Below are 12,539 nucleotides of genomic sequence, written 5' to 3' on the forward strand. Positions count from 1 at the left end.
GTTAGTAAGTTTGCAGATGACACCAAAATTGGAGGTGTAGTGGACAGCGAAGAGGGTTACCTCAGATTACAACAGGATCTGGACCAGATGGGCCAATGGGCTGAGAAGTGGCATATGGAGTTTATTTCAGATAAATGCGAGGTGCTGCATTTTGGGAAAGTAAATCTTAGCAGGACTTATACACTTAATGGTAAGTTCCAAGGGAGTGTTGCTGAACAAAGAGACCTTGGAGTGCAGGTTCATAGCTCCTTGAAAGTGGAGTTGCAGGTAGATAGGATAGTGAAGAAGGCATTTGGTATGCTTTCCTTTATTGGTCAGAGTATTAAGTACAGGAGTTGGGAGGGCATAGGTTTAGGGTGAAAGGGGAAAGATATAAAAGAGATCTAAGGGGCAACTTTTTCACGCAGAGGGGGTACGCATATGGAATGAGCTGCCAGAGGATGTGGTGGAGGCTGGTACAATTGCAACATTTAAGAGGCATTTGGATGGGTATATGAATAGGTAGGGTTTGGAGGGATATGGGTGCTGGCAGGTGGGACTAGATTGGGTTGGGATATCTGGTCGGCATGAACATGTTGGACCGAAGGGTCTGTTTCCATGCTGTACATCTCTATGACTCTATGTCATTTTCTGAGTAGCAGCCAGTCGCCTGTGGAATCGCACAAGGATCAGAGCTTGTCCCCAGCTACTCACAATATATATTAATGATTTAGACAAGGGAACTAAATGTAACATCGCCAGGGTTTGCAGATAATAGAATGCTAGATGGGAGATTTAATTGCGAGGAGAATGCAGAGGTGATTGTGTTTTGGACAAGTTAAGTGAATGGGCAAATGCATAGCAGATGAAGTACAATATGGATAAATGTGAGGTTATCTACTTTGGTATGTACATTATTATCTCAATCATGATAGAATGGGGAAATGAGATGTGTAATGAATCCTTGTTGTCCTTGTACACCAGTTGCTGAAAGCATGCATGCAAGTGTGGCGAAGGACAGAAATGGTATGTTGGCCTTCATAATGAGAAGATTTGAGTACAGGGGCAGGGATGTCTTGCTGCACTGGTACAGGGCCAACAGTATTAGGTGCAGTTTTCCGTACTAGAGGAAGGATGTTCCAGCGATGGAGAATTTGCAACAAGGGTCTACCAGACTGATTCCTGGATGTCAGGACTGATGTATGAAGCTGTATCAGTTCTAACTATATTGACTGGAGTTCAGAAGAATCAGAAGTATGTTCCCAATGACCAAGGGCTCCAGAACCATAGACCAAAGTCTAAGGATATAGGCCTTTTAGGACTCAGGTGAGAAGACATTTCTTCTCCAAGACTGTGGTGAGTCTCTGTAGGATAGAAAACTATTTAATGTTTTAATCACTTTCTGTGGGAGAGAATTCCAAAAAGTGATTAAAACATTAAATGGTTTCAGGAAGGAGTTAGACGTAGTTCTGAAGGCTACAGGGAGTAAAGGTTTGGGGAGGAAGTAGGAACAAAGTACCATGTTGGATGATATGCCGTGAACATATCGAGTGGTAGAGCAGGCTTGAAGGGCTGAATGGCCTACTCTGGTTCCTATTTTCCATGTTTCTATGTTTTCTTCACCTGATGAAGGGGCAACACTCTGAAAGTTTGTGATTTCAAATAAACCTGTTGGACTATAACCTGGTGTCTTCTGACTTCTGATCTATGTCTCCTGATCAGCATATCGAGGATGCCCTAAGGATATGGGCAATGTTATATAAATTAATTTTCTTCTTCCATTTTCAGCAGTATCAGCATGATCACGGTAAATTACAGAGTCACAGGCAGCATCAAGTTGATAAATATTTGCCACAGCTTTGTAGGCAAAATGTTCTTTTTCAATGTAACTCAGTTGCTGTGGTTAAAATCAGACTGAGGACATTGAACTTCTGGGCTTCAGAAACATGATTACAAAGATGGATTTCCTCCATGAATTAGCTGACCCAAATGGGAACATTCAGACTACTAGTGTGTAATGTTCACTTTGGTGGGTTGGGGCCATTTAAAGTGGTTGCTCACCTGTGAAAGTAAGGCTGCAATTGCTCACCAGCTCCTTTTGTTTTCAGAAGTCTGCTCTGACCTCAATCTGTGGAATGGGTCAGGCCTTCTATGAGGACCATCCTATTATCAGATAAACATGGTTCACACATTTTCCTCAACAGTCACAAAAACAGATTAACTTCTTATCGTCATTATTGGGGTCATCATTGTGTGCGAAAAGAAACTGGAGTTCAGCCATTGTTGCTAGATTTCTGAAATGATTCGTTCCTTGGAAAATTCTTTGTAACATTTCTAAGACACATGACACGGCATGTTGTAAACAAATACCTCCTCACAATAGTCAATTCCTGCTGTTCCTTTTAGTAGCAGCCACACAATTATGCATTAATTTTATTTATTTTGTCTTGATATCATTCTTATCCATTTCATTCACAATATAACTTGAAAAGCTTCAAATGGAATGATCAAATGTATCCAATAATTAACTTGTGTCTTTTTAGGTTAAAATGTGATAATCCACTGCAGTACCTTCTCATGTAAAATATGCATTTCTCTGTCATATTTAAGTTAGGAGTTGTTGGTTGGTCTGATTGAAAATACACAGGAAAATTGTCGGGAGATCAAATATGAACAAGGAGGAGGTCAATGCCAAACAACCTGAAGCACACAAAACAAGAGACAAGATGGGATGGTGAAATTCAAAATTCTATTCAGAAACGACAGATTGGCTGATCAGGACAAAACTACAATGAGATGAGCCTTATTAGGACAGAAAGGAAAGACAGAAACAGGAAGGCTGTCGAATTCCACCCTCTCCTAAATTTACTATATTTCTTTCAAAAAAGTGACTTGTGTTAAGTATAGTTTCAGAAATGTCACCAATCTTCGAATACTTTGATCAATTGCTTTTCTTGACAAGTTTTTTAATTGCGTAATTAGCAATGGCTGATCCAATTCTGTCTTGACTCCGTTATTCGATGTCTGCTCAAAAATACTTTCAAACAGGAATCACTAGATAGTGATTTAGTGAGTTCTTGTGTTGATTTTAATTTTCTCCTTCCGACCTGTTGACACTGAGGCCAATTGTAACACTCCCACAGCTACTCTGACTGAGATGAAGTGTCTCAGTGTGGAACAGAGATCAAACCTAAGGCAGTCTTGATCCGTTTGACACAGTACATCATGTAAAACAGTTCTTCTTTTTGAAGTCTAGTTTTTGCAGCTGCTCGCATAATTGATCATTTCTGCCATACAATCGCTATGAAATATTTTTAGTGCATTTAAATTGGAATGCGTCTGTTGCTGTCTTCCACAATTTGTACCAGATCAGAGCAGCAAACCTGCGTGATGAATTATTTTACACAGTCTTTCACAGCACATATGTAAGTTGAAAGGAAAAGTGGTTCAGTGGACTTTCCAGTTAGAGAGTTAAATCAATAGATGATAGGGTAAAACTGCATAATAATAATGACACTGGATGCACATTTTGCCCATTATTCTCCAAATCCATCAGCTAATGTTCCTATGCGAGGGAGGAAATGGACAGACACATCTTGAGGTAAAGCAAGTGAGACATATATTACAGGCATCACCTAAGATTGCCCTTGAGCAATCCATTACTAGCTAACTGTAGCATGTCATTAGCAGAGGCCTGGGACTTAAATCTGTCTTAAGCATAAAACAAACAATTATGCATGGCATGAAAACAAGAACAGGCACAAGAAAACATGACAACAACAGGCACAAGAAAAAATACATTGAAAATAGCAACATAAAAGAAAGCACTTACTAAATTATCACTTGGCAATCAAGGACACATTTTTCAACTACAGGAATAAAATTTTACTCTAATAAAGCAGAGACTAAGTGCTGATGATTCTTAATAAGAACATCTCCCCATTACAGAAAGTAGTAAAGCAACACATGGGAGTCACTATCCCACAATTACAAGTGGTATAGCTATGAAGTCAGAGGCTAATATTTTTGTCAGCCTGTGTAGCTTGAGCTATCTTATCACCAACAATAACACTGCTCCAAAGAAGGAACAGGCTGCAGTTAGGGAAATAAAATATCTTAGCACCAAGTGGAAATCTGTGCCACGGGTTCTTTACTGACCAAGTGATGATAGGGACATTGCAGCCAGGTCCTACTCCCACTCAAATTGCACTCATATACTGAAGCCAACTGTCAATCTTAGCAATAAATTTGGACAATAATTTAATTCAATGGATTTCAAGCATTATTGGGCTGAGTGTAAACAAATAAAGTCTCTCCACTTTTCATGCCTTTTAATATTTCTTCGTGGTATAGCTGCAGAACATTCTCTCTCCCACTTCTGCTTTTATCCTATACAGGCTTTCTCCTTTGCTACCTTCAAGAAAAGTAAGGCGTTATCCCTGGTTTCCTGGGCAGTAATTATCCCTCATTCAACATCACAAAAATGTGATTATCTGGTCCTCACCACATTTTTGTTTGTGGGAATTTTGCTGTGTTCAAAATTAGCTTCTGCCTTTTAATATAACAACAGTGGCTGCACCGTGAGAAGTGTTTCTTCAGCTGTGAAACACTTTTGAGATGCCTGGTAGTCATAAAAAGTGCTATATAAATGTATGTATTTCATTCCTAACTTACATGATTGTGTATTTTTATGAGGTACCTTCAAACATGTCTGAGTTTGTCCATAATGTTTCTCAGAAATGTATTTTATTTAAAAATGAATGCTGCTAAGGCTGTTTAAGAAGGTTGCTGAGGTCAGGTGACTTTCACAATTTGTCCCTCAAAACATTCCGCAAAGTTCATGCCTGAATAACCATGTGAGGGGCTCTCCTCCTTGAATGGACACATCTAGATGAGTACTATCTGCAGAATTTACACTTGCTATTGTTTAGATATTTACCCCAAACACAAGTACAGACTCCGCGTCTCCGAGTTGGAACCCTAACTATGCAAACTGGCAGAAACCAATTCATCCTGAGAAAGTGTGAAGAAACATCCATTATCTCCATTGTACAGCAATGACTTTCATCTGAGCCAGTATTGGTTATATTACTACTGACAGTATTGGTCATATGACTATAGTCTGCAAGAACTAGTGTATTTTTAACAGAAATTCAGAAAGACCTGGGTAGTACACAAAAAAAGTAGGAAAACATCACCAGCCACAGCAAAAGACAGTGTCATCTTCATCTTTAAACACCAGCAGCTATAAAACCTTTGAAGCCTACCAGCCAGATTCCTTTCTCTCAAAAATCAACGGGCTCAGAATTTGACCTTCTGATAAGGAAGCCACTAGGAACTGACATTATCTGCGGAAAGGCCATCACTTTGAAAGAATCATACAGTTGTCCTGACTCTAGCTCTTTGAATACAGTCAAACTACAACTAAAGTGTGGAGAAGACTCTAAACGAAAAAAAAACCAAAGTACCATAGATGCTGGAAATCCGAAACAAAAACAGAAATTGCTGGGAAAACTTGTCAGGTCCAGCAGCATTTGCAGAGAAAAAGCAAAGTTAATGTTTTGAGTTCAGTGACTCTTCTTCAGAACTGAATTGAAAAGACTCCTTTCTTTATCAGGCCCACATCGTTGTGACCTTTCAAGGTGAACCAGCTGTGAAAGGTGAACCAACCTTTTGTTTAACATTCGTAAAAGTGCATTATTTTCTTTAGTGGGTTTTTATTGGGCGTATGTGTCTGTGAGCAGTAGAACAATTAGACTTCTGGTGTGAATATGTGAATAAGTAACCTCCTTTATTTAAACTCACAAGAGGTTTGCTGCTGGTTAAGTAAAGTGACAACACCCAACAGAGGACTTAGAAGAATATACCTTTTTAAAATACCCACTGACTATAAATATTAAGGTGAGTATTTGAGGGTTTCGGGTTGCTCTTCTCTCCTGTCTATAACAACGGACTTCCAGAAGAGATTTGATAATGTGTCACGTTAATAGGTTTGTCAACAAGGCAGAAACTCATGGAATATAGGGCACAGTAGCAGCATGGTTACAGGGTTGGCTAAGTGACAGGAAACAAAGTGTCATGATGAATTTTTATTTGGGACTTCAGCTATGTTGAAATATTGGAAAATCCGATGTTGCTCATCTTAGAGAACAGAAACTTTGGAAGAGATTTTTCAAAACCATGAGGAAAATAGACAGAATCTGTTGCCATTTGTGGATGGATCAAGAATCAGAGATTAGATTCCCTACAGTGAGGAAACAGGCCCTTCGGCCCAACCAGTCCACACCGACCCTCCAAAGAGTAACCCACCCAGACCAATTTCACTCTAACCAATGCACCTAACACTATGGGCAATTTAGCATGGCCAATTCACCTGACCTGCACATCTTCGGACTGTGGGAGGAAACCAGAGCACCCAGAGGAAACCCACGCAGACGCAGGGAGAATGTGCAAACTCCACACAGTCACCCGAGGCTGAAATTGAACCTGGTGCTGTGAGGCAGCAGTGCTAGCCGCCGTGCTGCCCTTAATGCTAGATGCTGGATTTAAGGTGATATGCAAAAGGTCCAAAGATGATATGAGAAAAATCTTCTTTCAGCAGTGATTACTTTGGACCTAGAATGTGCTTCCTGGGAATATATTGGAGGCAGATTCAATCATGACATTTCAAAGGCATCTCGATAGACATCTGAACTGAATAAAAGTTAGCAGGCCGCAGCAAAAATACATGGTATTGGGGTAGTGTATTGAGATGAATAGAAAAGTGATTAATAGACAGGAGCCAAAGAATAGTCTTTTTTCTGAAATGGCAGACAGTGACTAGTGAGGTACTACAGGGATTGACACTAGGACAACAGTTATTCACAATATATATTAATGACTTAGATGAGGGAACTCAATGTAATATCTCAAAATTTGCAAATGACACAAAGCTTGGATGGAAGGGTGAACTGTGATGAGGATTTGGTCAGGCTGAGTGAGTAGGTAAATTAATGGCAAATACAGTATAATGTGGATAAATGTAAGGTTCTCCACTTTGTTACCAAAAATAGGAAGGCATATTATAACTTGAACAGCTATGAATTGAGAGGTGGGGAGAATTTTCAGCGAGACATTGGTGTCCTTGTTCACCAGTCACTGAAAGTAAGCATGCAGGTGCAACAGGCAGTAAAGCAGGCAAGTTCTGTGTTGGCCTTCATAGCAAGAGGATTCGAGTACAGGAACAAGGATGTCTTGCTGAAATTATATAGGGCATTGTTTTGGCCACACCTGGAATATTGTGTGCAGTTTTGGTCTCCTTATCTGAAGAAATTCTTGGTATAGAGAGAGTGCAGTAAAATCTCCCAAATTAATACAAAAACAGAAACTGCTGGACCATCTCAGCTCATCCCTACAGCATCTCTGCAGAGGAATCAGAGTTAACGTTTAGGACCCTTCATCCGAACTGATGGTGCTGGGAAAATTTTTTTTTATGAAGAACATAGGTCGTGGAGGGGTAATGTGTACATGATAGATGCAGATAGAGCACAAGGAGAGAAAGAAGAACAGTTGGACAGACAAGGGAGTGGATAATGATCAGCCTAGGAGAATGAATTGCTGCTTGTGGGGACTATTGGTGGCTAACAATGGGTAGTGTGTAAAAGCTGACCATTTGATAGCAAGGCCTGGTGTGTGGGGGTTGGGGTAAAGAACACTGCAGCAAGCCTGTGACATAGCTATCGGCTAGAGTTCAGGATGGTGTTTTGATGTGATAGGAAACTAGCAGCTCAAGGTCTTTTTTACAGAGAGAACTTTGATGTTCCGCCAGGCGGTCACCCAGTCTATACTTCGTTTTCCCAATGTAGAGGAGACCACATTGTGTGCAGCAATTACAGTAGACTAGATTGCAAGAAATGCAGGTAAAGTGCTGCTTCACTTGGAAGGTGTGTTTGGGCCTTTGGATACTGAGGAGGGAGGAAGTAAATGGACAGGTGTTACACCTTTTGCGTTTGCAAGGGAAGGTGTCATGGAGCTATGGGAGGGGGGGGTGGGTGGGGAGGGGGACGGGGGGAGAGGCGGCAGTGTTGAGAGTAACGGATGAATGGACCAGGATATCCTGGAGGGAATGGTCCTTGTGGAAGGCTGACAAGAGAGGGGAGGGGAAATATATTTCTGGGGGTGCCATCTTGCTTGAGATGGTGGAAAAGGCAGCTAACAATCCTCTGGATGTGGATGTTGGTGGGATAGTAGGTGAGGACAAGGAGAACCCTACCATTGATGTGGGAAGGAAGAGAGTGGGTGAGGGCTGAAGTGCAGGAGATGGGTCAGACCTGCTTGAAAGCTCTGTCAAGAATGATGATGGGGAATCCTCAGTTGAGCTAGAAGGTGGACTTTTCAGATGCCCCTTTGTCGAAGTTGATATCATCAGAACAGATGCAATAGAGACAGAGGAACTGGGAGAATGGAATAGAGTCTTTACAGGAAGCAGGGTGTGAGCTTGGATGGTCAAGGTAACTGTGGGAGTTGATGGGTTTATAGTGGATACTGGTGGCCAGACTATCCCCAGAAATGGAAACAGAGATGGGAAGGGAAGGGAAGGGAGGAGTCAGAGATGGACAAAGTAACGATGAGAGCAGAGTGGAAGTTGGAAGCAAAAATTGATAAACTTTTCTAATTTCAGATGAGAGAGGGAAGGAGCACCGATGATATCATCAACATGCCGGAGAAAGAGTTGTGGTTGGAGACTGGAATAGGACTGGAACAGGGAATGTTCCACATACGCCATGAAGAGACCGGCATAACTGGGATCCATGCAGGTACCCATGGCCACCCCTCTGACTTGATGAAAGTGAGAGGAGTTAAAAGAGAAGTTGTTCTGAGATCAGCTAGGGGGAGGCTGGGGATGGTTCAGGCCTTTGTTCCAGGAGGAAGTGGAGAGACCTGAAACCATCCTGATGGGGGATGGAGGTGTAAAAGAATTGCATGTCCATGGTAAAGCGGAGACTACAATAAAAGTGGGAGACTACAAAACATTGCAAGGAAATCTCAAAAATGAAGACCACAGCACATGGAGACTTAAAGAAATGCGTGTGTGTGTGTGTGTGTGGAGGGGGGAAGAGTTAGAGGCGGTGCAAGTTAGCACTTGTTAAATGTTAGTCAAGATTTTTCCAACCTTCCAGGGCAGTTGTTGCATAAATGATCCATAGTCCAAGGACAGCAGGTGAGTATGCTAATAATTAACTAAAGAAAAACAACACACTGGTCCTGTGGTGCGCTGGTAGTGCACTTACTCTCGGGTATAGGGTCTGGCATCAAGTCCAACCTGCCCTGGGGGGGGTGTGTCTGAACAGTGTGACTCAAAATAATTTTAAAATTTGTCTTTGAACCTCCAGCTGTGTGCTACTTAAAACTGTTAAAAATTACAATCAGTTGTTCAAAGTTGTTTTGAAAAAGCCATAAATTGCTTGTTTTTTCTGTGCTAATTCTCTATTCATTTTGCCATTTTTTTAAACTAGCTTAAAAAGTTGACAGTAGATCTAATATTACAACCAATGATATATAATACAACTGTTTAGTAGGCAATGCAAGAACTGAAATTCTAGTTCTGCCTCACACTATCTTTGCTTATAGAACTTGGAGCTCACAAGTCATATAGGGCAGCATTTGTTACTCATCAGTAAAATTAAACATTCTTAAAATCAATTTCAAAGATAATGGTAAAGACAGTACAAAGTCCCTTAAGGAACTGTATCTGGTTCAAAGGCCATTACAACACTAACAAATGAAGTGTAGTGCTTTTAGCTTAATTGTATATGAGATGAACAGACAAAAGATATCACATGACCACTGAAAGTCCTCTGGTGACAAATAAAACAATTTATAGTCATTAAAAAAGTTTGGGAAATATTCCATATTTCCCAAGGTGCTTGATATTACATGGCAGATTTGGAACTGAAATGCAGCATTCAATTGCTTTTTACTATTTTAAAATAAAACCCGACATTTAACTGGGATGGGAGAATGCTATTGTTACAACAGATGAGAACTGGGGGCATATATCAAGAGAGATCTTTAAAATGTTGAGGCAGAGGATGGAGTAAATAGAATCAGTGTTTCCAGTGGCTGAATGACTCAAACACAATTACTAAGATTACATGTGAGAAATGAAGGGCGGAAAGTAGATGCTCTGGAATACACTCCTGGAGTTAATAGTTGAAGCAAAGACCTTGCTGACATTTAAGAGTAGTAAAGTCATTATAGTCTTACCAGACGATGGGCTGCTGTGTCATTATCTCATCCCTGATGAAGGGCTTATGCCCAAAAAGCCGACTCTCCTGTTCCTCGGATGCTGCCTGACTTGCTGTGCTTTTCCAGCGCCACACCTGTCGACTCTGACTCTCCAGCAACTGCAGTCCTCAGTTTTTCTCTTTTGCTCTGCCATTATAGAGAGGGAGACACACACAACTAAGGTGGTTTAACCTGAGGGAGCAACTGAGAAGGGGGCTCTTCATGGTAACCTCAACCAGTGCAGGAATTGAGCCCATGCTGTTAGTATCACTCTGCACTGCAAACCAGCCATTCAGTCAACTGAACTTAACTATCCTCTTATATTTGGATCATAAGACCATAAGGATGTTGCCAGGGTTGGAGGGTGTGAGCTATAGGGAGAGGCTGAATAGGCTGGGGCTATATTCCCTGGGGCGCCAGAGGCTGAGGGGTGACCTTATAGAGGTTTATAAAATTATGAGGGGCATGGATAGGGTGAATAATCAAGACTGTTTCCCAGAGTGTGGGAGTACAGAACTAGAGAGCATAGGGTTAAGGTGAGGGGAAAGATTTAAAAGGGATTTAAGGGGCAACTTTTTCATGCAGAGGATAGTGCATGTATGGAATGAGCTGCTGGATGGGCATACAAGTAGGAAAGATTTATAGGGATATGGACTAAAAGCTGGCAAATGGAACTAAATTCGATTAAGGCATCTGGTCGGCAGGAAGAGTTGGACTGAAGGGTCTGTTTCTACATCTCTATGAGTCTATATAGGAGTAGAATTTGGCTATTCAGCCCATCAAGCCTGCCCTGCCATTCGATCATGGCTGATATGTCTCTCAACTCTATTCTCCTGCCTTTTCTCCTTAACCCTTGATCCCCTAACCAATCAAGAACCTACTGAGCTCTGCATTAAATGCACTCAATGACTTGGCCTGTGGCAATGAGTTCCATAGATTCACCATTCTTTTGCTGAAGTAATTCCTCCTCATCTCAGTGTTCATGGGTCATCCTTGACCCTTACCCCTCAGGTCCTAGTCTCTCCTACTGGTAGAAACATCTTCTCCACATTCACTCTGTCCATACCTCTCAGTATACTAAGTTTCAGTAAGATCCACCAACTTCCTTTTAAGGTCCATTGAATACAGACCCAGAATCCTTAAATGCTCCTCATGTGACAAACCCTTCACTCTTGGAATTATTTTTATACACTTCCTCTGTTCTTCTCCAATGCAGGACATTCCTCCTTGGACGTGGGGCCCAAAATTGCTCATGATATTCCAAACGTGGTCTGACCAGGTAATTATACAGCCTCAGCAGTACATCTCTGCACTTGTAATCTTAGCCCCTCTTGAGCTGTCTTAGCCTTCCACTCAAACGAAATACATCCAGGGAAGTTATTTGGGTGAAACTGAGAAATAAGAAAGGCATGATCACCTTATTGGGATTGTATTATACACCCCCCAATAGTCAGATGGAAATTGAGAAACAAACTTGTAAGGAGATCTCAGCTATCTGTAAAAATAATAGAGTAATTATGGTAGGGGATTTTAACTTTCCAAACATTGACTGGGACTGCCATAACATTAAAGATTTGGATGGAGAGGAATTTCTTAAGCGTGTACTAGACAATTTTCTGATTCAGTATGTGGATGTACCTACTAGAAAAGGGGCAAAACTTGACCTACTCTTGGGAAATAAGGCAGGGCAGGTGACTGAGGTGTCATTGGGGGAGCACTTTGGGGCCAGCGACTATAATTCTATTCGTTTTAAAATAGTGATGGAAAAGGATAGACCAGACCTAAACGTTGAAGTTCTAAATTGGAGAAAGGCCAATTTTGACGGTATTAGGCAAGAAGCTTCGAAAGCTGATTGGAGGCAAATGTTCGCAGGTAAAGGGACGGCTGGAAAACGGGAAGCCTTCAGAAATGAGATAACAAGAGTGCAGAGAAAGTATATTCCTGTCAGGGTGAAAAAGAAGGCTGGTATGTATAAGGAATGCTGGATGACTAAAGAAATTGAGGGTTTGGTTAAAAAAAACAAGGAAGCATATGTCATATAGGGAATGCTGGATGACTAAAGAAATTGAGGGTTTGGTTAAGAAAAAGAAGGAAGCATATGTCAGGTATAGACAGGATAGATCGAGTGAATCCTTAGAAGAGTATAAAGAAAGTAGGAGTATACTTAAGAGGGAAATCAGGAGGGCAAAACGGGGACATGAGATAGCGTTGGCAAATACAATTAAGGAGAATCCAAAGGGTTTTTACAAATATATCAAGGACAAAAGGGTAACTAGGGAGAGAATAGGGCCCCT

General features: G+C 41.2%; 1 long non-coding RNA gene across 1 annotated transcript in view; it reads right to left on the minus strand.

The window, feature by feature from the left end:
- LOC122554358 overlaps positions 1 to 10,323 on the minus strand; it is a 66,489-nt gene extending 56,166 nt beyond the window's left edge. The window contains exon 1 of the long non-coding RNA XR_006312974.1: positions 10,225 to 10,323. This is a non-coding gene — a long non-coding RNA (uncharacterized LOC122554358). The remainder of the gene's footprint in view (positions 1 to 10,224) is intronic.
- Between the last annotated feature and the right edge of the window lie 2,216 nt (positions 10,324 to 12,539).

This window comes from Chiloscyllium plagiosum, chromosome 11, assembly GCF_004010195.1.
Source record: "Chiloscyllium plagiosum isolate BGI_BamShark_2017 chromosome 11, ASM401019v2, whole genome shotgun sequence".
Lineage (NCBI taxonomy): Eukaryota > Metazoa > Chordata > Chondrichthyes > Orectolobiformes > Hemiscylliidae > Chiloscyllium > Chiloscyllium plagiosum.